At 38.0% G+C, this 23,539-nt stretch overlaps 1 pseudogene; it reads right to left on the bottom strand.

Annotated features, from left to right (window-relative positions):
- LOC104564866 (atrial natriuretic peptide receptor 1-like) overlaps nt 1–19,238 on the bottom strand; it is a 31,745-nt pseudogene extending 12,507 nt beyond the window's left edge.
- Between the last annotated feature and the right edge of the window lie 4,301 nt (nt 19,239–23,539).

The raw sequence follows: 23,539 nt of genomic DNA, 5'->3' as shown, positions 1-23,539 counted from the left end.
CTCCTTTCATGTTCGTGTTCTCATTCCCATTTTAGCTTTCCCATATGACCAACACATTTCCTGGAGAACTTTAGAAGCAAAGTGATTAATCTCTAAAAGCACACAAAATTAAAATGAGTAGTTTCTACTCATTCTTTATTTGGACCACATCTTCAGGAATATTAGTGTAACATCTACACAGATAACAGCTGAGGATTTCAAGATGAGGCCATTGCGGTCCAGCCAGCAAGTCCACACTGATGCATCAGGAAGGCTTAGCACCTCATTGTATCAAGAAACACAAGCTGCATTAAAATGCAAGTTCTAGGGGATAGTTCAGTTAAAAGGACAAGGCGTTAATGCTACAGCATCCATATCTGTTCTTCATCTTCTCCCCTAACTGCACATTTTACTTCTCCACTTTCTCATTTCATATTTCTCTGTTATTTAGTATTTATTAACAAGAAAGGATTTATCTGCAGTTCCACAAAAGAAACCCTGGATTTTGCAGACACAGAGATTGATAGCAAGATAAATGCAGGTATTCACTGAATGTATTAGAAGTTCATTGAAATCTGTAGCCATCAATGAGGTCAACAAATTTGCTTCTGACTATAATTTTAAGGGTGGTGCTTGGCGAGAAAAGTCGTTAGGAGCTCAGTTTGCCTAAAAAGTCGAACAATATCCAACCCAAAGCGGGGCAAACTGCAAAACAGGAAAGCATGAAAGAAATCTTTTCTGGGAAACAGAATGAAATTTTCCTTGTGCATTACTGCATAGCTGGAGTACAGTATTTTCTAAGAGAAGTCTATGTTGAAATGGTAAAGACATGAGAATACCCAAAAACATTGTTACGGTAAACAATATGAGAATATCCAAAAATACCAACACAGTGTCAAATTGCATTCAACCACACTATTTTGAAACAAATTGTAGAGGAACATTTGTGCCTGTAGATATAGGCAGTATGGAGATACCAATTTCTTATTTGTGCAATCTAACCTGAGAGAATGCATGACATTCCAGCAGGTATACATGTAGTACATACCTATAGTCCATTGAATAACGTGCAGGAAACCAGAAAATCTTGTAATTGCATATAAAACTTCACTTTCAGATTATGTCACTTCTAGGGAATCTTAAGTAAAAAAAAAAAAGAGAGAAAATTTAAGCAAAATGTATCCTTTCTGCAACTGGACTGAATGTTTGAATTCTCTTTCTTCTTCATCTTCTCCACATTAAAAGCTATTTCCCCCAGATTTTACCTGTAATTTTCATCTTATCTGAAACAACAAATATAGCAGCACAGTTTGTACTGTGTAGATTTTCAAAAGGCTTTTTTACCTGAAGCCCCAGTTCAAAGGGATGTCTTAATTGAGTAGAACATCACTCAGGCTGTCTTTGGGGCAGTATTCAGTCACTATTGCAACATTTGATACTTTTATACCACACCAGTGATTTTGCAGAGATTGGGATGGTCAAGTTCTCTGAAAAAAAGAAAGAAAGAAAGAAATCACAGCATGTTAGCAACTTTCATGTATCTCCTTCCTACTTCTTGTGTGGTAATTGGAAATCCAACTGCATTCTCTAACAATATAGAGGGACAAGTAAAAAAAGGCACAAAGAGTTATTGATGAGGTATCAAAATTTGAAAGGGAGGAGAACATGAGTCTGCAGTCAAATTTGGATGGATTGTAGCCTCTCTTGAACCAGTGGAAAAATATACATTTCTCAGGTTTCACTTCTTACCTCACTTGCTTTACCTCTTTACGTATGGATTTGGACAGGCTGAATGCCTACTTCATAATTTTATTTATGGTCAGTGTTCTACCGTCACTGCAACAGAATGATAATGCTGGTCATAGTGTTTTCATCCAACTTCATAAGCTAGCCAGGTTAGGACAGCAAACTGCTAGTTTTTAATACAGAGATAAGTTTCAGAGCTCTAGAGATGGAGCAGGGATTTGGAGTCCATTTGTGAATCTGAATCGTACAAGCAGGATGCTGTTTCAATGATCAGGGAAGCATTAAGGCTTAACCTCAAGCATTCTTGCTCTGTGGATGGCTTTTGGAACTACGCGTAGGAAGAGCTAGAGTGAGTCTAGTCTTGTTGAGAGGCTGAGCTGCTGCAGAGGAAATGTCAAAGCTAGCAAAACACATACCACACATCCCTGATGTACCATCACTTTTCTGTCCGTTCTGGAGATTCACCATTGATCACTGACCGATACCCTTCTGCTCTTACGATTACCAATCTAAGGGATGAACTAGCTGTGTTTGACAGGCAGTAAAACAATTTTCCTTGGAAAAATTAATAAAATCCATCAGAGACTTGTTCAGATACTTAAGTGGTACTTGTAAATACACACAACAAGTCTGAGGCAGCAGATGGGAATACTTCAGTGATAAGACTGGCCATCTAATTGCTACCCTTTTCTTCCATCCTCCACCATTGGTTGGTGCATTTGTCTTTGATTTATCTGAGGAAGATGATGATGGTAATGATGTAATCATTCAGAAATAAGCAAGAATGCTCAGTGTAAAAACATCTGTGCTGGACACTGAGTATTGTCAGCATGGATTCACCAAGGGGAAATCTTGCCTGACTAACCTGATAGCCTTCTATGATGAAATGACCGGATGGATAGACGAGGGGAGAGCGGTGGATGTCATCTATCTCGACTTCACCAAGGCTTTTGACACTGTCCCTCACAACATCCTCCTGGGCAAGCCCCGGAAGTGTGGGATAGATGAGTGGACAGTGAGGTGGATTAGGAACTGGCTGGATGGCAGGGCCCAGAGAGTGGTGAGTTGTGGTGCAGAGTCTAGTTGGAGGCCTGTAGCTAGCGGGGTCCCCCAGGGGTCAGTCCTTGGTCCAGTCCTGTTCAATTTATTCATCAATGACCTGGATGAAGGCACAGAGTGCTCCCTCAGCAAGTTTGCTGATGATACCAAACTGGGAGGAGTAGCCGATACCCCAGAGGGCTGCGCTGCCATCCAGAGGGACCTGGACAGACTGGACAACTGGGCGGTGAAAAACCTCTTGAAATTCAACAAGGCCAAGTGCAAGGTTCTGCACCTGGGGAGGAATAACCCCAGACACCAGTACAGGCTGGGGACCGACCTTCTGGAGAGCAGCTCTGCAGAGAAAGACCTGGGTGTCATGGTGGATGATAAGTTGACCATGAGGCAGCAGTGTGCCCTCGTGGCCAAGAAGGCCAATGGGATCCTGGGGTGCATTAAGAAGAGCGTCTCCAGCAGGTCGAGGGAGGTGATCCTGCCCCTCTACTCAGCCCTGGTGAGGCCGCATCTGGAGTATTGTGTCCAGTTCTGGGCTCCACAGTACAAGAGGGATGTGGAGCTGCTGGAGAGAGTCCAGTGCAGGGCCACAAGGATGATCAGGGGCCTGGAACATCTGTCCTATGAGGAGAGGCTGAGGGAGCTGGGCCTGTTCAGCCTGGAGAAGAGAAGGCTGAGAGGGGATCTAAACAGTGTATATAAATACCTCAAGGGAGGGAGTGCAGAGGACGGTGATGGTCTCTTTTCAGTGGTGGCCACTGATAGGACTAGAGGAAATGGCCGGAAACTGAAACACCCAAAATTCCATAGGAACTTAAGGAAAAATTTGTTAACAGTGAGGGTGACAGAGCACTGGAACAGGCTGCCCAGAGAGGTTGTGGAGTCTCCTTCTCTGGAGATCTTCAAAACCCACTTGGACGCAGTCCTGTGCCATGTGCTCTAGGTGACCCTGCGTATGCAGGGGGGTTGGACTAGATGATCTCTAGAGGTCCCTTCCAACCCTAAGCATTCTATGATTGTATGATTCTATGAAGTGGCTGAGGTACTCCAGAACAGTGATCTGTGCTGAGAAAGCAGCCTCTCCTCTGGCCAGTCATATGGAGACAGCTGTTCTTGCCCTTCCATCATTCACAGCACAGATCCTCTTCCGTATATTCAAATGTAAGTATCACTTAAGTTTGTGCACAAATTCCACCCCCATCCACAATTACATTGTTTTTAAGAGACAAAGTGCTTTGTAATCCATCATATTGACAACCACTGTAGGGTTCAGGAACCCATCCTTCCTAGATAGCAGTACAAGGCTGTACTGACTGCATGTATGGTTGTGATGTGTGTATATTCACAGTGTGATCCAGATCATTTAAAATTTGTCCCAAAGATTTTAATTTTAAAATTTTAAAATGTCCCAAAGAGTGAAGGAGAACTGATAGCCAAATTTTAAAATGTCCCAAAGAGATATGCTCTATGTGAGCATATCCCACAGCCAATATACTCCTCTGACAGAAGTCAGAGAAGTACCAACTGGATTCAGCCTAACAAGAAAAATACAAGCTTTTGTATTACTATAATGTGGCAAGAAGCATAAACGAAAGTAAGTTTACAGTATAGAAATACAGAAAATAAGGACTGTGTTGGCTTACTATCTCCCAGTCTGTGTGAAGTGCTGTTTCTTGGGCATACTGGCTGATGCTGTGCTCAGAGCAGTAGTACAGCTGGCACTGGAGTTACTAGGTGCACGCTCATCAGGCTTTCTGTAGCTGTCCATCCTGTGCAGTCTAAATGCGATGTGAGATGAGAATGGACATCTGAAGATGCATGTTATTGCAAAGGTGCGCACTCCTAGGCAGACAGACAGATTAAATTCTTCAAATCCAGGACTGGTCTTGGTAATATGTAAGGCAGAAGAGCGTTGCTTAGAATGCAAATACTATGTAAAATATAACAAATCTCCAGAGGTGAAGCATTGCTAGAGTCCTCTCACACTAGAACTTAGGGTTTGCTGCAAGTTTTCCTGCTCTCGGGACAATCAACCCTTGCTGATATTTTGATGCAGATGACAAAACCCAGGGAAGCAGAGCAAGCTCTATGCCATATTTTAACAAGTCTATTTGAAGCTCCTAGAAAACTGTAAAGTACAGTGTCGTGGGAAGTGATTATGACACCAGGGAGAAGTCAGAGAAGAGCAACAATACAGTCAGATGAAAAAAGATCAGTGATCTCAATGTATATTTTTTAATACCTCTTGACCAGCTCAAGGTAACAAAATAGATTTGGAAGCAGAATTAATAAATAACAGATCATTTTGCCACCTTGAATTAAGCTCCAAGCTGGATCCATTGTTCTAAGTGCTGCTCAGAACTCTCAAATCTCCCTGGTATCAGTATCCAATATAGTGTTGCAGGGAGAGTTCAGCATCTCGCATTGAACCAGGACTGCCATGTTCCCACACTATAGTATTCTCCACATGCAGTTAAAAATTACACTGACATTTGGAGCCTTCCTAGAACATTCCACCCAGGAACACGCTAGAGATCCCTGGGATAGGTCTGAAAAAAGAGTGTATCTATATTGCGCAATGCACCAGAAAAGGAGTTATCTTGAAAAAATAATTCTTCACAGCATAAGCTACATTGCCTTGTAGAAGCACAACTGATGTATTTTTCTTTTTAGGCAGATGTTCATCTCAGTCTAGTAGGTATGTCTGGGTAGTTCTGACTAGAAGAGACATGTTCTTTGGTGCCAAATTAATGACTTAATCAGCCCTCATTACTTTAAGTTGCTATTGCTTCTAGGCCTTGAACAGTATTGTTGGTTTCCTTGCAAGTTTTTTTTCCCCAGGAAAGTTCTTGATAAATAAAAAAGATCAGTGATCAATCCACAGAGGTTACAATAATGATTACTTTGTATGTACATTTTGCACATTGATAAATCTTTTGGTAGACTGTTATAACACAAACACATACTTATGAGTGATATTCTTTCACAAAACAATTAGTGACACTGATAATAGCACCCAAGTGATAAAGTACTAACCTTGTTTAATGCAGGTGCAGTCTATAACCTAGCTTTCATCCCAAAATATCTTCTGCTTCTAACACTGAAACCACTACAAAAATAAATAAAATTAATTCTTTATGCGACCCTACCGGTTTTGAAGGGCTTAAGACAGAGATGAGTTTTTCAAATATAAAAGGCTACTTCTACCTGAAATCTGATCTAATACCAAGTATTCTACAAACTATACTATTTTATATTCTCAGTCTAATCAGATATAACATTTCGCAATGGGTACAAACACTTTCCATTCATGTTAGTATTTTTATGCAGTATATTTAGATATCAGAACAGACATTGGTGAGTGTTTCACATTACCTCATGTCATGAAAATGTCCTTTGTTCCCTAAGTGCATAACAAGAACACATTACACCCTTCACCCTAAGAAAAGAAGCAGTACAGGGTGTATCAATCCACAAATCACAGAATCACAGATTCACAGAATGGTTAAGGTTGGAAGGGACCTCTAGAGATCATCTAGTCCAATTCTGCTGCTCAAGTGAGACAGTTTTATATAAAATACTCTGGCATAAATCATATATTACTCATAACTGATTTACTAAAAAGCTAAAATGACCAATAAATACAGAATTTATAAACTCAGGCTTTCGAAAGATGAGTTGCAGATAAAATTATACTGCTGTAGTAACTACCATCAACACCAACACGTAAAATCAAAAAAGCATTTTGCCATCTCTCTTACCCTGTTCTATAGACTGGGATTGAAGATTAGATATGCATTTGTTGAAACAGTACACCCAGACAATATTGGAGGAACAGAGGAATGTGTTGTGGAGATTGTGTCAGTGTTTTGGTAGAGCTTTATGACTCATGCAGACTTCATCATAACGAAGTCTTTCATGTATTTTCCAAGTTTCTCTAAAGATAGCTGCATTATTTTTTTTGCAAAGGTGCAACTGAACAAAGTCTTAGTAGATAGAAGTGACTTCTGGCCATTGAACAGAATCCTCTCCCCTACATGAATGATTATATGTTTTGTTACAAGTCCTTTACATAAATCTATGAAAGTTATTCACTTTTTGTGAAATGCCAACTGTTGCCTACTGTAATACTTTACTAAAGCTTGTCTGAACTTCTCATCTGTTCAATTTCATTTTTCCATCAGATTACATGATTTTACAGTACGGTTATTATAGTACATTATCACAACAATGCTGTGCATTACAAATACTGAAATGAGAAACAGAGACACGGGGATGTTAAAGACTAGTTTTCAAAAGTGCTTTACTTCCTAACTCTGAAAGTCAAGCAGAGAGGTATAGAATAGAGCCAAAAATCAAGCTGCGATTGCCTAAGGACTCTACTTGTTGGGCCACCTGCCTTCCTCTGCCCATTCCCTTTCAGCTCACTTGAGTTCTTCACATTCTCTACAATTACAGAGTGAGACAAAAAGAGAAGCAGTTTCAGAGGTAAGAAGAGCCGAACAATTTGGAAGATTTATAAGTCAAGCCCCAAACAAGCCATCTGTTATGTACATAGTCAATATATATATCTACATCTCTCTAGAATCTGTGTCTTCAAATAATTCCCTACTATTTTCTTGCCATGATGTTCAGAAATATTTTTTTTTCAAGATGAAGACACATTAGGAATGTAAATCCAGTTTCCCAGAAGCATTGTGAAAAAAATGCACCATATTAGTATGCTGTCTCCTCTTTATACATGTACTGCCTTTTCAAAGGATCTAAAAGGACTTCTCCTATATTTTTTCACCTCTCTGCACATGCCCCTTTCATTTTCCCTTCAGGATTCTGTTATAATAACAGACAATTACTAGAGTAAAGCTGAGTGTTTTTTAATGGAACAAAACTTTTCTGTGCCTTGCTTACATCGAGAAAATGAGCCTGTAAAAACAATAAAAAGAAAGAACAAGTTAGTATTATTCTCTTTCAATCTTCAGGTATCAATGTGTTAAAAACACCCCATGTGTAATGCACTGCATTAGAAGCTGTATTTGAACTATTCGATTTAATGGCCTCTGGTGGACCTATTTGCTTTATGAAGTTACCTAATTCTTTTTCAAATTAATGAATCCTTCTGGCCTCCACTGCATTCTGAAGGATTAATTTTGCAATATACTTTTACTTGGAGGGAGAAACACTTCTGTTTCTTTTAAAATTGCAGCCTGATAACTTTACCTGGCCCAATATTTCTCAGGTTGTACCGAATTTTAATAACTCTTTTCTTTATCCTTATATATCCCTCTGCTGTATTCGTCTTAAGGCATCTTTCTTCCAGGATGAAAACTCCTGATTCAGTTAGTCTGCCTTCATAAAGAAGCCAAGAAAGTATTTTCTTTCTTGCCCTTCTACTTTCTTACGCAGCACACAGTTTCTGGATTCAGAAAATCTATCCTTGTTCTTAGAATGAACTGCATTTTGCATAACCAAGTCATGGAAGTGAGAGACAGGAAATAAGAGGAGAGAAAGAATATTTACTGTGATAGTCAAAATGAAGCTGGTGCAGATAAACACACGGGTAAGGCAACGGCTATCCGAGCATCAGAAGACAGTGGGCATTCCCCACAATCAGCTGGGCAGGTCGAGCAGCCTTCCTCTTCCTCACAAGAGCCATCTGCACAAACTGATCAGAAAAGGAAATATGAATAAGGATGTTTTAAGGCAATCTCCTCCAACTTTAAGGCTGAATTCAATCTCAAACACACTTCTGGGCTGCAGGAGACTCAGAGTACCTGAAAGAAGAAATTTTGTAAAATTCAGAGATGGCACCCAGAGTCTGAAAGAATTATTTTGACTTTCAAAGTGATACAAGGTCTCTTCGGTCAGTCAAAACTGCTTAGGATATGAGAACCTTTCACATGTTTGTGCATACTCTGTTTTCCATTATTCGTCTTCTTTTCTGAGACTCAAAGTTCCTTAAGACAAAGGTTCTCTTTTATTCTGTGTACTTAATCCAGCCTTTGGGACCCCTAGAAGTAGGAAGGTTTTCTGCAGCAGCCATACAATACTCTGGGTACTCTGAAGAATTTCTGCAGAATTAATCCTTACAAGTTATTTATCAAGGATAGTTTCTGTCTCCAAGGTCTCATGAAAATTATCAACAACATTTGGTATGATTTAAAATCAAAGCTCTGGAGACCAAAACTGCATCTCCCTTGTCTTGAATGGTGTATTAGTTTTACCTCTACACCTAAGCTAATAGTATTCTGTGCTTCTCTTTTTCCTGAGAGAAGCAAAGGGGATTATTCTGGTAATAATTATTTTGAAAAAAATCATCAACAACAAAAAATCCAGCACTCAATAATAACTCTTCATGGTTCTTATGATTGCACTGTAACACCAGGATCCTCTGCCTAAGGGCTACAGCTGCAAAACCTTTTTTTTTTTTTTTTTTTAAGTCAGTTGTAACTTTACTAGAAAACTCAGCTGCAACTGTCTGACTTTTTAGAGGTTGCTTTACGAGTTTATTTTTTCATAACATTGGGAAGTATATTCATAAACTGTCAGAAGAGTTGGTAGTATGAATACTGCAATGACATTCCTATTTTACTCCACTTTTTTTTCAGATCATGTGTTCAATTTATGAAATAAGATACATTTCTTTTATCTAATTGCTTCCTATTGTATGGTTAAGAGAATTTTTAGTGTTTCCACTTGTATATATCCAGCTTTACTAAAGCATATTATTGGCTTTGGGAATGACTGAAGGTTTATATAACTGGTAAGGGTAATCTACTCCCCTTCAGATGAAAAGTGTCCATATTATCATAACGTACACACTGAAAGAGTATTTCCACATCCCCAGCACAACTGAATGAGCCTAAAACTGATAGCTGAAGTATTTGGCTTTACCTGTTTAACAAGAGTGGCCTCTCTGTGTTCCATATTCATATGTAGGGAAGGAGAAACTATATTTTTTTCAGATGACAGTATAGAAGAATTTTAGAAAGACATCTGTTATATACTGCACTGTAAAGGGAATAGGAGTCACATTTCATCTTGATATACTTGCATGACTTTGGCAAAAATATTTAGATTTGGAATCCATGGGCAATACCCTCACAATGTTGTTCTATGTCATACCTACTGCAGGAAGGACTGTGGTTTTTGTTTCCAGCACAGCCTGCATTCTCCCAACTCTGATGTGTGCAATGAGAGAAGTCACACCCACATGAACCAAAACGACCTGCCAAACATATAAGGAAAGCAGAAAGCATCAAAACTACACAGATATGTGCTATGAATTTGTGATAACAGTCATCCAGTTGTGATCTTTTGCAACAGAATGACTTTATTTTCCAGAGCTAAGAATGGCAGGGAGATTGTCTAGGGAGGCAAACAAGAGCGGGAAAGATGAGTCTTGCAGTAAAAGCAGGTCTGATTTCCCACACTGGTGTGTATTCCTTTCATCAGGCAAGACAGCCAGCCCATGCATCCTGTTACAGCTGCTTTATTTTTACTTCTGATTGGTAGAAAACCCATATCACATTTGCTTTCTTGTTACTACTCCTTGATAGAAAACCCATAATCATCATGTTAAACCTGTACTGTAGTGCAGTCAGTAGTGCAAGGTATCAGCAGTGCAGGTCTTAAATGGACACAGTAAGCTACTTTATTCCTTCACATCCCTGTTCTTTCTACCACTGATGGACTGGTAGTGTGAAAAACAATTGCTTCCAAGTTAATCCATTGGGAATAGATAACATTCAGTCGTATGCATCACTTACACACATGTATAAACACTGAGGAGCAAACCAAGCACATGAACTGCAAGAAACCACTAGGAAATAAGATCTGGAAAAAAAAAATAAATAAAACTGTGTAAAACTCTATATGCAATAAGTGTACCCTACCTTGGCAGTCCAATTTCTTTGACTCATTTTACCAACTAGAGACAAAATGTGGGTAAATATCTGGTCATCATCTGGAATACACGGACCACATATTCCTCCTTTACCCTTTATGAGACAGATGGGTTATGATACTAAACAATGACACAATGAAAATCTTAGCTCCTCATCTTCTAACTTGTTAAAATTTTATTCTGTAACCACAAACAAAAGGATAAATTCTAAAAACTCTTTTAAAATGCCAAAGCACGAACAATACTGTTCTGTGATAAAAGACAGTAAGAAAAAATAATTGCACTAGTAATTAATTAAAATTCTCCCAAATCTCATTGTTGTTTAAAATACATGAGCCAAAACCTGGTCCCAAATTCTACCCAGAGTAATTCAACAAGGACAATACACTTATTTAGAATTTCGTGTTTGATTACCAGACATTGAATTGTATTCCAAATTTTGTATGTTTCTAAAGTGGTTTTATTGAAGTTTGGCATATAATATGCCAACATTTTCTTTTTCTTTTTTTTCCCCTAAGAAGTACGCAAGACATCTTTCCGGTGTCAATGCTTGTTTACAGAGCATTTTTCACTAAGTCTCCTAAAACTAAAACTTCTTTGCCACTGCAGCTATATAGGATTATTATGAGGATCTGGCACTGTTCCTTTTTTGAAAAGATGAACTTTGCCTCCTAACTTCAGATATTTCTTCAGGCATTTCTCTCAGTGCACTGTAGGATCACAAACCAAAATAAAAGAAATGGAATAAAGTAAAATGCCTTAGAAATGATTACACCATTAAAAAAAAAAAGAGAGAGAGAGAAATTCTCCAAACAAACAAAAAGATGTTTACTTTGAAATACAAATTCAATTTTATATAATGACATTTCTCCGATGTTTTTGCTATACGACAGCCAACATGTATAGCCTGATATTTGGCAAGCAGAAATTTGAAATCCTTGAAATTTTAAAACAAAGCTGGACAGTTCAGCCTTTCAGTGAAGGACCTCTGGGACCTGCTGAACTCAAGCCGACCATGAGGCAGAAATATGCCCTTGTGGCCTACAAGGCCTATGGTCCTTGAGTGCAATAAGCAGAACCTTGCCAGCAGGTCAAGAGGGGTGATTCCTTCCCCTCTGCTCAGCCCTAGTGAGGCCACATCTGGTGTTGAGCATTCAATTCTGGCTCCCCAGCCTAAGAGAGACATGGAGCTACTGGAGCTAGTCCAATGGTATGCCAGTATGATGATGAAGGGATTGGAGCATCTGTCCTACGAGGAGCTGGAGTTGCTGTTGAGGCTTTGAGTTTTCACACAGAAGGATGTAGCTACACAAAAGCAAGCTACCTTTGAGGCAACTGATCTCAAAGAGATAAAACTGGCCATATCATCCATAATGAGAGATTCCAAATACCATCTTGTCGAGAAATCTGGACATTCTCTTTGCAAACTCTCTGTCCTGTTCAAAACTTTACAAAATCAGCAGAGATCCTTCCTGTCTTTTTAGTGAACTGCACATCCGACCTAACTAATTTCAAAAAGACTTTACAAAATTGAACTTGGTTATTGAACTGTCTCATCCAGCAACAAGAAAACAGCAGGCAAACACCCTCCCATACTAACCATGAAGGCCAAAGGACAGGAGTGAATATTAGCATAGTGGACACAGCAGTTCTCCCCATTGCATCTTTCCAGCTGGCTGGGCATTGCTGCTCCTCACAGAAGAACTTTGCAGCAGTGGCATTGCTAGCAACACAACAGGGAGAGAAAGCAAACAAACAAAAGAGAGAGAAAAAATCACTTTTCCTTTCTCAAATTTTTAACAAGAACATGAGAGCCTGTTGTTTATCCTGCACAGAAAAATTAGCACCAGAGACATGCAGCAAGAAAAATATTGTTTGAGCAGCTCTTTTTCTTTTGTTTTACTTTTTGGTTGAAGGCATCCAGGAGCAGTGAATGCTGCTGTTAACTGGACCACCATCTGCTGCTATGCGGTAGGAAGTCCTGGCAGATACTGTTGCTCCAAGCAGCTGCCAGCCTGCACTTATCTCTTCATCCTGACTGCACCCTCACATGGGGCAACTTGGCAGTGCTGCATCTGGCACAGAAGCACATACTATTACTGTAGCAGAACACACTAACAGAATTCTGTGTTACTGGCTACTTTCATTCTCAGGGTTTTTAACATTCATCAATTTGTGGGATTCATACATACTACTCAGTTTTGCTCCACAGCCCGAACAGCCAAGGATAATTAACTATTTTGGACAACAATATCAGATATGATTACCAAATAAAAATATTTAAAGTAAAACTGGACTTTGAGAGTAGACTGTTCTGCGAAAAGGGGTAGATACTTGTAAAAGTTCACCATAGAAAAATTAATGCAGCTACATGGATATGTGTGTCACTGTTTCAACACTTTTCCCCACTCTGTTTGAGTTTCTAAGCAATGCTAGAAAACAGGGATTTTTTTTTTCCTGCAAAAAGTACAAACTGACTAGTAATTGAGTTACAAAACATACTGCATTGTAACATAAACAGAAATATAGGGTATCAAATGGACACAGATCATATTTTAGGGCTCCATTTACAAAAGCACAGGCATGCTTAAAAACTGAGACAGACTAATTTGTAAATCCTCAGACATCTAAGTAGATTATATACTAATATCTATTGTTCTCAAAGCTGAAATTCTACATACTGAAGGAAATGTTTAAGCAAGTTGGTGCCTAAGTGCACAAGGCATTTCTCTTCATGTTTGCTTTCTAAAATTCACCCTGCATTCTGCAGCTTTCTTGCACTTAAACAACTTTATTAGGGAATCATTCAGTTCTGCTGAAGCCAATACAATAGCTTGCCAACCACCGTCATATTTGGGTCAGATACTGTAAACTTGAGAGACAGCCATATACTCCTAACTTGAAATAATTTTCAAATTTGATCCTTCTGAAAAACTGCAGCATCAATCTCTTGTTTAGTATTCATAATTCTCTCTATGTACAAGGAAGTGTACAAAGTCAAGAATTTTCTAAAGTTTCTTATTACTTTAAGGGAGATTGTCTCCTTGGAAAGACAAGGCAACAGATTCATTTGTAGGCAGTGAGAAGAAACTGTTTCACATTTATTGGATCTACCACTACTGAGAAAATATTGAAAACATGAAAAACAGATTTTACAAAACATTTTAACCATAGTACTCAGATGATCAAAATATGAAACTGATTTTTTTGCTACTACAAACAGATTTGAAGCCATCTTTCAATATCCAAGAAAATCTGAAGATAACAGCTTTTACAAGATGAACTTCGCAAAGTGAACATTGACACTGGCAGATGACATTTTTCTATGAAAAGTGAGTTTTTTCCATGAGCACATTCTCAGATCAACAAAATACCATATAGAATGTGGGAAAATACGGCTGCAGACTCAATACTGGACATTGTTTATGTACATAGGGTGCTGCTTATACAGAACATGGTGTAAGATTGCAGGCCTTTTAGAGACCTGGAGTTGTCCACACAAATATTTTTTGCTTAATCTTGATTTTCTAGATTTACTAGCAGTCTCCCAGTTGATATATACACATTTATGCTGATTTCAATTCCACATATTAAAATTAAAATTCCACAATTAAAACCAATGGATTCAAGATCTGGTCCAGCTTTTTATTTATTTATTTATTTATTTATTTGTATTCATGTTGTAGGCTTCAAATATACTTAAAAGAGGTTAAAGGGCACACTTACTGTGGAATCTACTGTGCAAGAACTTCAGTCATAAATCCCTTGAGGTAGCGAAGGCAAAATCAATGTTCAGAGATGCACCAAGACAGTAATTTAGATACAGGGTGCCATGCATATCCTTGCCTGTGCAGGAGAATGTGCCATGGTAACAAATGTGAGGGGAAAAAATGCAAAGTGAGAAATACAACGGCAAACAGAATTTGAAGATACCTAGTGAGAAGGTCCAAAGTCTGTAAGAGTTATGTTACATAAAATATCTGTATGTACATTAACTCATAATCATAAAAGCACTTTTAAAGGCTGCAATACCTGTAAGATAGGATTCCATTTTGCACCGCATATTGATAAAAGTCATCAGAAGCAAGGACTCTATAGGTCAAGTTGAAAAAATCTCCATTCAGAGAATGTTCTGGAGGCCTTTGGATACATACCATTTCCAGTCCTGGGAACGATACAAATATGGACCAAAATATTTGACATAATTTTCTATTTTACAGTTGCATACAGCAGTAGAACTTACTGTGTTGTAGGGAGGGAAGCGAAAGTAAAATGTGAATTTTAGCTATTGTTCCTATAGCTTTTTCTGAATCAAAAATAGTCAAAATAGTTTTAGTACACATTTTAGTATATAATTAATTGTAAAGCAACCTGTAGATTTCATATCTGTATTGGAAACTAAACAATCATTGTAAGTGCTGATACTTTGTAAGACACTGTAACACAACGATTTACACACAATTCTAGTAAGATTTTCACTAAAAGGTAATATAGGTCTGAGTTTCAGACTACATGACAGAGTGAAGGAAAAGGCCAACATAAATTTCAACTGAATTACTTTCCAAAAAAACATTCGTTCTCTGCAAAGGACCTATAAAATTACACAAATCCATTCTTTACGTGCTAGATACTCACACCTCTAAATGCTTTGAAGATCTCAGGTTGCAAGTTAAATCCATGACAGCATTTGCCTCATACTTTGCTTTTAACAGTGCCCAGAAGCTGACAAGGAATTATCATTAAAAAAGGCAAGATAAAGCTTGTAGTTCATTACAAAATTGCTTGCAAAGGACATATGCTAATTAAGCAACCCACTCATATTAGTTTCCTCTGTACTCAATTCACACTTTGATTTACTAGCATTAAACAAGTTATCTACTTGATAAATAATAAATGTTGAGCTGTAGTAAACTCACATGAGGAAAAAGGACTTAGCTGGTAATTGTCTAGACAGTCTTGAACTTCACTCTTCAGTCTGAACTGAGAGAGTGTTTAACTATCATATTTAGCTCAGAGTATGACACTGCAATATTTTTCCCAGAGTATTTTATTAATATAAGAATTTCTCAAGTGTTCTTGTTTTTTCCCTGAAGTCATACTGGAACATTTTCTGCCTGGACCGATCTTTTCCAATATATACAAAATTGTTCTTTTATATCAGTTATTAAGCCCTTTATTCAAAGTTACAGAGTCATAGAATCACAGAAGAGTAGAAGATGGAAAGCACCTCTGGATATTGCCTAGTTCACATCCTTGTTCAAAGCAGGGTGATTCGGAACAGGTTGCTCAGGATTTTAACATCTTCAGGGTTAGAGAATCCATAGATGCTCTGGGCAGACTGGTCCAGTGTTCAATCACTCTTACTGCAGAAAAGGCTTTTCTCAGGTTTGTATGGAATTTCTGGTGTTTCAATTACCCCTTAACTATTTTTCAATCTTCAATATAAAAAAATTATTCCATTTTTGATTATCCTATCTCCATAAATTCATCTTTGAAGCTGGCTAAAATGAGCAGTTAAATATCTGAGATGCCTTTAAGTGCCTACGGAAGATTTTTGCTCAAGGGCAAAGTGCATGAAAAGTAGATATGAGAAGTTTACTTATCGGCTGGAGGGTTTATACACAGTCCACTTTTGCACAGGCACTGTAAAATTTCAGTAATGACTCTATAGCCTTTACTGCAATGCATAACTGGCTGTTTGCTTTGCTTGAGCTAAGTTGATTTTGGTTTTCTAATGAGAAATAAATGCCCTCATTGAACATGATTTCAATTTCTTGTGAGAAAAGGGATTCAGTTGTTGCTATTACTTTTCTTTTGGAAACAATGAATACTTGATAAGCCACTGCTCAGGAATATCTTTTGGCTATTTCCTCTCACTTACTCCTCCAGAAAGAGAGGCCATCATCAAATCAGATAGCTTCTGCCACACATGACACATATTATGAGTATTGGCTCGAATTTCTCAGTCTCGGGTTCTCAACCATCCCCCCACCTTGAGATATTCTTCCCTGAGCAATATTAGGACTCACTCACCTCCATATTCTAGCATATTATACTCATCTGGCTTTTCCAGGGGCCAGCAGTCATATCTTTGTTATCCATATCCTTTGTTATCATACCACCCCTCCACCAATATCACCTGCCAGAAAAAAAATCTTATGAATAAGCCCATAAAATACAGTATGGGGACAGAGGAAGGATAAGTTCCAAACACAAAGTTTCTTTCTTTTTTCTTTTTTTTTTTTGATAAACTAAACAAAGAAATAGAACCTGACTTGTTTTTCTTTATTTCCCCAGTCTTCTAGAGGAAAAAAAAAAAAAAAAAAAAAAGCAAATTCCTAGCAGTGTACACACTGGGTTATTTTGGTCCATCCAGAAATAACTCATGAAACGGTGAGAGGATTTAGCTAAACCTTCTCCTGCAAATGGGTCCCAATACCTAGCAGAATCTAGGTTTCCCAGCAGAGAGACACTTGAGTCAAACAGTTTGTGAATGTGCTTTTAAAATGCCATCCCCGTCCCGCTCCAAACTCTCATTTTCTCTTATTCGTTTACATCTGAAATCTTTTAAAGAGCTGCTTTTTGTTATAGTTTTAGTAACAATGTATCAGATAATCATGTAAAGGATAGAGGATATAACATGATATATAATTATAGATCACATTAAGATTATATATGCCTGTTACAAGGAGAATATAAACTCCTAAGAACATATAGATTTAATTGCAAAGTAACATTATATACATTATGCCTATAAATATTATACATTATTTCATACACAGACATATGTGAATCATACAATAAAATATATACTCTAAGCAATATGTATGCATATAAGGAGAACAGAATATATTACTGTAATCATTCTGGTTTTATGCACAATTAGTAAAAGGGAATAGGTTCTATTAATATAATCTGATATGAATTTTCTATATATATTATTAGAGAGGAATTATCTAACAAATTATTCAATTACTTATCCCTGTATTCATGGAAATAGTTACAATTATGGAATTGATTTTTCCAGTGTACTCTACTATTACTCTTACTTTGTATATTAGTAAAATAAATTATATTAGCAAGACTCAGCATCACATTACTGTCTGTTTCACTGCCATAAACTGTGCACAACTCCTTAGGTGTGCACAGCCCACAGGAAAAACCTCTGGTAAGAAAAGATACGTAGTTTACCTACCAAAAAACTGAGAAGGCTGCAGACGCTAAGGGCAGATGTTTTGACAGCGCGCATGTTCCCTAACACCCACCAAGCCCAGCAAGCGCCAGAGCTGCTTCTGCTGCTGTTGCTGTGGCTGAATTCGATGCCCCTTCTTAAGAAAGGGGTTGGTAGGCAGGCTGACGGAGCTCACAGCTCTGGCTTCTGCAGCTGTTCCACCTCCTCCATCCCTCTTCCCCCTCTCCTGCATCCGCCGCCCTGAGCAGGGTGGAAACCCCCCTGCACCTCTGCAGGAAACTTCTGGAAAAGCAGCAGTTGTGTTAGGGGCTCTGAGACTGATGAAGGTGGAGTGTATGACCATGTAAGTTCAAAACTGGAAGAGCAACAGGAGGGTTTTGCTCTGCTGCACTGTTGCTTCTAATCTTGAGGCAAATTCTGATGCCTGCAGGGAAATTGCCCCAGGCTGCTGATAAATCAGTGCCATGGGAGTAGGCAAAAACCAGCTGGGCCTGGCTGGGGGAGCAGAAGTTTGTAGCTCCAGGGCACCTATGTAAGGTAAACCATAAAAGCAGAGTTTGGATTATGTGCCCTCCTGAGATCCTCTCCAAACTTGAATTCTTTTTTGATCCTCTGACTTCAGTTTCTTACTTCCTGAGTGTGTATGACAGCTTACCTGAGAAGCACTTTGATAAATGCATGAGTAAAATGGAGCTATGCCCAAATATGCTGGTACCGCAAAGATGAGTAGGTGCCCAGCACTGTTAACATTTGCTAATTGCACCACCAGGGCTGCATTATTTATTACACAAAAACCACATGAAAAATTACTTGTTGTCATGTGTGCCCAGTTCATGTTGGAAATGGTGGTGGATTGATTAAAATCCTCTTGGGATTCACTCCTAAAAGAGCAACATGTATAAAAAGATTTCAGGTTGGAATTCAGTGTTAACAGTGAAAGCCTAAACCCTATTTGTATTGAGTGTCCCTGTGCCTCACTATGAATATTTCACCTAAATCACGGATTTCAATATACAAAAGCCTTTAGACCATTTCAGCTTGATTAAGTGGAAAAAAGAAAAGAGAAAAAATGCCACATGCAACATTTTTGGCAACAATTATTTGCCTAAAAGAACTTTTTCATATTAACATCTGGAGAGATTTTAGTGGTGGTTTGTTTTAGGATAACTTGTGCTTAATGAAGAATTTGCTGGCAGGAAAGCTAACTTGTTAGACAGTACTGCAGCTAGCAGATTACCAGATTGACCCTGTTTTATTTAACTTTAAATATTTGCATGACATTGATACAGTGATTCAAGGACAGTAGATATCATATATTATCTTTATAGCTACCTGTCTATCAGGGCATTCAGACCTCCTGGAGAGTGGCCATCTATGTGCAGAGCAGCCATTCAGAAACATTGGTCTGGGAATTATGAAATAAAGACGGATGGGCTGGAATGACTGATGTATATTTCATTTAACAATCCATCCTGGCCATTTGGGAAGCACATTACCACCTCAATATTTAAACTCTGAAAATTTTAAATCAGGAAACAATGAGGGCTATTTCACAATTTAAATATATGCAATGTGGTATAAGGAAGACTGAGGGCTTTGAGAGTAATAAAATACAATGACTTTTCAGCTCTATCTACAACACTACCTAGCTAAAGGAAATCAGAAATAAACTTGAATAAAATAAAATGGTTATCTCCAACCTAATATTTCTCCCTGTTTATTTGCTCCTTTTCTTGTAGGCAAATTATCTGTAGTCAAATAGATTTCCATTAACTTGTTTACCTTGTGTCTTACTCCAAAAAAATTAACAGTGTCAGAATCCGTCTACTAGACATTAATTGGGTTCTGCATACTACTACTGATTTGTTCAATGCAATAATGTATTTTTTCAGTTTTCTCTCTTGAAAGGACTTTGCATCTAAAAACAAGGTAAATTCTGCTGATTTAAATAAAGTATATCAACTAATTTTATGGTCACAAATTTATTTATGTTGGCTGTGTTGAGAACTGTTTACCAAGTATTATTATTATTTGCTAATTGAATACAATACTCAGGTGGTCAGTGAAGCTACATGGTTTCTATTTTGTTCCTTAATTCAACAGTAACTTTTAAGAACAATGGAGTGAAAATAAAGATATTTAAAAGTTATGAGCAATGTCACTGTCAATAGTGGTAAAGACATACATTTGCATTATTGTTTGTTAAGATGGATAAGGATAACTTTATCAAAATAACTAAAATATGTATATGCAATACCTGTAGAAAATAATAAAAATGACTAAATTATTACTAAAGGAATTTTGTTAGTTATATGTTTTTAACCATTTTAATGATTTTAAATTCTAAAGTCAACCTTTAAAATATAAATTTCTGAAATATAAAACTCCAATATGCAGATTATTGCTTCGTTAGCTAAGTGTTATCAGATCCTATTATCATGTATACAGGGAAAGATAGATTTAGAAATTGAGAAAAATGTTATAAATATTTTTATGGACTACAATAATGTATTTTTAATGAAGTCAGAGGAGCAGCTGAAGGGAGAAAATACAAAAAACTATGGAAGTGCTAAAATGCGTGATAGGGTTATTGATAAGATTAGCATATTTTAGTAAACAAACGTTTGGGTAACTGAAAAAAAAAGCCCTTATACGAAAATATTCCTTTTAAAACTTATATGCCATATCCTTGCTTCCATACGTATGGATTTTGCAGTTGTAAAGACAGCAAATTCCAGGCAGAGGCTTGTGATGTTCATGGTATTTGAAGATGGAGGTAAATGAACACGAGCGAGACACTCTGAGACCTCCCTTTAGTGGTGCAAAAGCTGAACATAGGGGCCCAGATTGCTCCCTGTGCGCAGTTGGGTTTAAGTATAGCTTCCACTTGATGCAAAAGCTGCCACAAATGGAATAGGTGCAGTGACACCTGCCTACGAGGAGTGAAGCAGACCACTTGCCTGAGCCCAGGCTCTCGTTTGGCAGTTTGGAGGAACAGCACTTTCTGCATCTCTAGCCACCTAGGAAAGCAGAGTAGTGCTTTTTCTCTTTAGAAAAGCAGAGTGGTTCAATGGAGAGACCCACAAGAAATCTCCAGGGCTATGACATATGTCCATACTATCTCAGCATAACAAAATACTACCTATCATTGTGCTGTGGTAACTGTCTTTACTGTCTTTCAACATATTAAAGAAAATGCTCCGCAATTCTATTTAACACAACCTATAGACCAAGAGAATTGATCTTTCACTGCAATTCCACAAGCACTTTAAGTCGGCATAAACTAGGTCCCAAATGAGACCTTACAGTGTTATCTTTTTGTTCCCACTGCTGCATTCCATATAGTGCTTACAAACCAAGCTTTCTGCTGCCTTTAAGATCAAGGATACTTGCAGCAGAAGTCTGATCAGGTTAGAACTAATCCCAACCCCCCTTTTTTTTTTCCCCTATTGGATCAGTTTTAGGTTAGTTAGCATTTTCTCCTTTCATACTTTGTCCTTTCCCATATACTTTGGGTGGAAACTCACTTTGAGTCAAGCAAGAATTGAATGTGTATTTGCAATGTTTGTTCAGGGATGCAGACCTCAGCTGAACCTGGATTAACAAGAGTAACAAGCAACATCTAATATTCCACAGAATTATTGATAATTTAACTAAAAGACTTAATATTTCAATAGATTCATAGTAGATAAATTGCTTTGAAGGTATAGTGCCCTCAATTTGCTGGGCACCAGGCATGGGTATGATGAGATACTGCAGAGCTGAAAGCAGGCTCTTGATTGCTTCTTCCAGTCTGTCAAATGTTGCAAATTTGGGAGCACTCCAAAGACAGAGGCCTTGGGCTAAGAAAGTGATAATTATAACATAAATCAAAACAGAAGTAATGACATATTTGTTACTAAAGATCTGAAATCTTTGCATTAGATGATTATCTTTGATGACAGTTTAAGTCAACAGTAGCAGAAGGAGTAATTAGTTACATGATTTACACAAAGGAATAGAGCTAGGATGTAGCAGGCCAGCATGACAGTTCAGTGAAAAGGTAATCAGAGACATTGAAAAGTGTAGGAAACAAACCAAGAAGCTATCCTGATTAAGACCTAGGATGTCCTGACTTCACGAAAATGAATGTAGATAGCATTCATTGCTAAGCTGATGGGTAGTCTTCACTTTTCCCTCAAGCTGCTGTGAACGTTGAACAGATTTGTGCTTTTACGGATGCATTTTTCATGTCCACTTAAACATTAGAACCATGAGATGTCATGTGAAAGCAAGAGCAAGTCCTTGCTGGTTGTGCCAGGACTGTTCTCTGGCATATGTGACAAACTTGGAGAAGAAACATCTACCTCTTTAATAATATTCAATACTGTATGTTTAGAGGGTTTATCAGTACTTGGATCTGTCGAAGGAACATATCATTCTAGGATTTTCATCATGTAAAATAATCTCTTTTTTTTGGCTTCTGAAGAGAAGTTGGAAAGACTCTGAGAGGAGAATTCTCACAGTCAGAAAATAACAGACAAGAATGATTCTAGGTGAAATTGTTATTGGTCTTAATTATTTGAAATAATATGACTGAAAACAATAACTATTACTTCTAAAGAGACTATATTGCAAGAAAGGGTTCACAGTTCTCAGAGAAACCAACAGGAACTTCAAACTTCAACTTTCAAAGTAAGTCAGGTTAACCTTTAGAAAATCCTATCTTAAATACGTAACTTCAAAGAGACTTCTGCATCGAGGGATTTGCTTGAGTAAATCACGGGGCTTCTGTTGCTAAGATGCAGTGTGGCAACACCATAGTTCAAAGGGCATTTGGTGAGGCTGAGAATGAGAGTGAATTTTAATTCGATAGGAATACTGCCTGAGGGGTATTCAAAGAGTTAGTCCCTGTTTAGCACAGAATCATTCCAGTTTTCAATTTGGGAAGCAACAGAGGAGAACAGCACTGATAGTAAAATTCCTCCTATCTCTCAATCCTCCCACATGGTCAGGCATGTTACGGATGTCTGTAGTGCACAAGAACAATAAACCTGGGTTCTCTTAGAAAGTCTCATGGGGAGGATCTGAGTGCCTGTGACAGATGGCACCTGAGGGACATTTCGGTTCTTACGTGCATCAGGATGCTTGGATCCACTGTGGCATTCAACTAATGATCCGTTTGATTCTGGATGCCCATCTAGAATCTGCATTTTGCCTTAATGAAGTTTTTTTTGCTCTTCTCTTGCTGAATGATTCATTTCTGTTTTTAGAAGACATTAATGGTTTTCTGCCTGTATTTTTATCCACCTTAGCATTGCACATTTCTTGGCATTACAAGAAAACAAAACAAAAAAATCCCCTCACAAACAAGAATAGTGTCCATATTTATAGTGACTTACAAGATGAGGGATTGATAAGAGACACTGAAAAGCCATTGAGAGAGGAGTCTCATGGTCTTTTGTAACTGAAGGATCATTTAGCCATTGGATCATCTCTTTGTGACAGTCCACAAATGAAATAGCTCTCTAAACTAACTCCTTTCCTTGAGTCATAGGCATTTCTGCTTATGTTGGGCTACATATGTTTGGCTACATATTGTTGGGCTACATATTTTCAGCAACCATCAGTAGTCAGGCTTCCACCCTTTCCTGTGTTGTCTAGTCCAATGCACCACTACTCTTCTG

Source organism: Tinamus guttatus, unplaced genomic scaffold (genome assembly GCF_059628265.1).
Source record: "Tinamus guttatus ecotype Peru unplaced genomic scaffold, ASM5962826v1 Tinamus_guttatus_pri_ptg000110l, whole genome shotgun sequence".
Lineage (NCBI taxonomy): Eukaryota > Metazoa > Chordata > Aves > Tinamiformes > Tinamidae > Tinamus > Tinamus guttatus.
The sequence above is the reverse complement of the archived record's forward strand: the minus strand, read 5'-3'. Positions and strand labels throughout refer to the sequence as shown.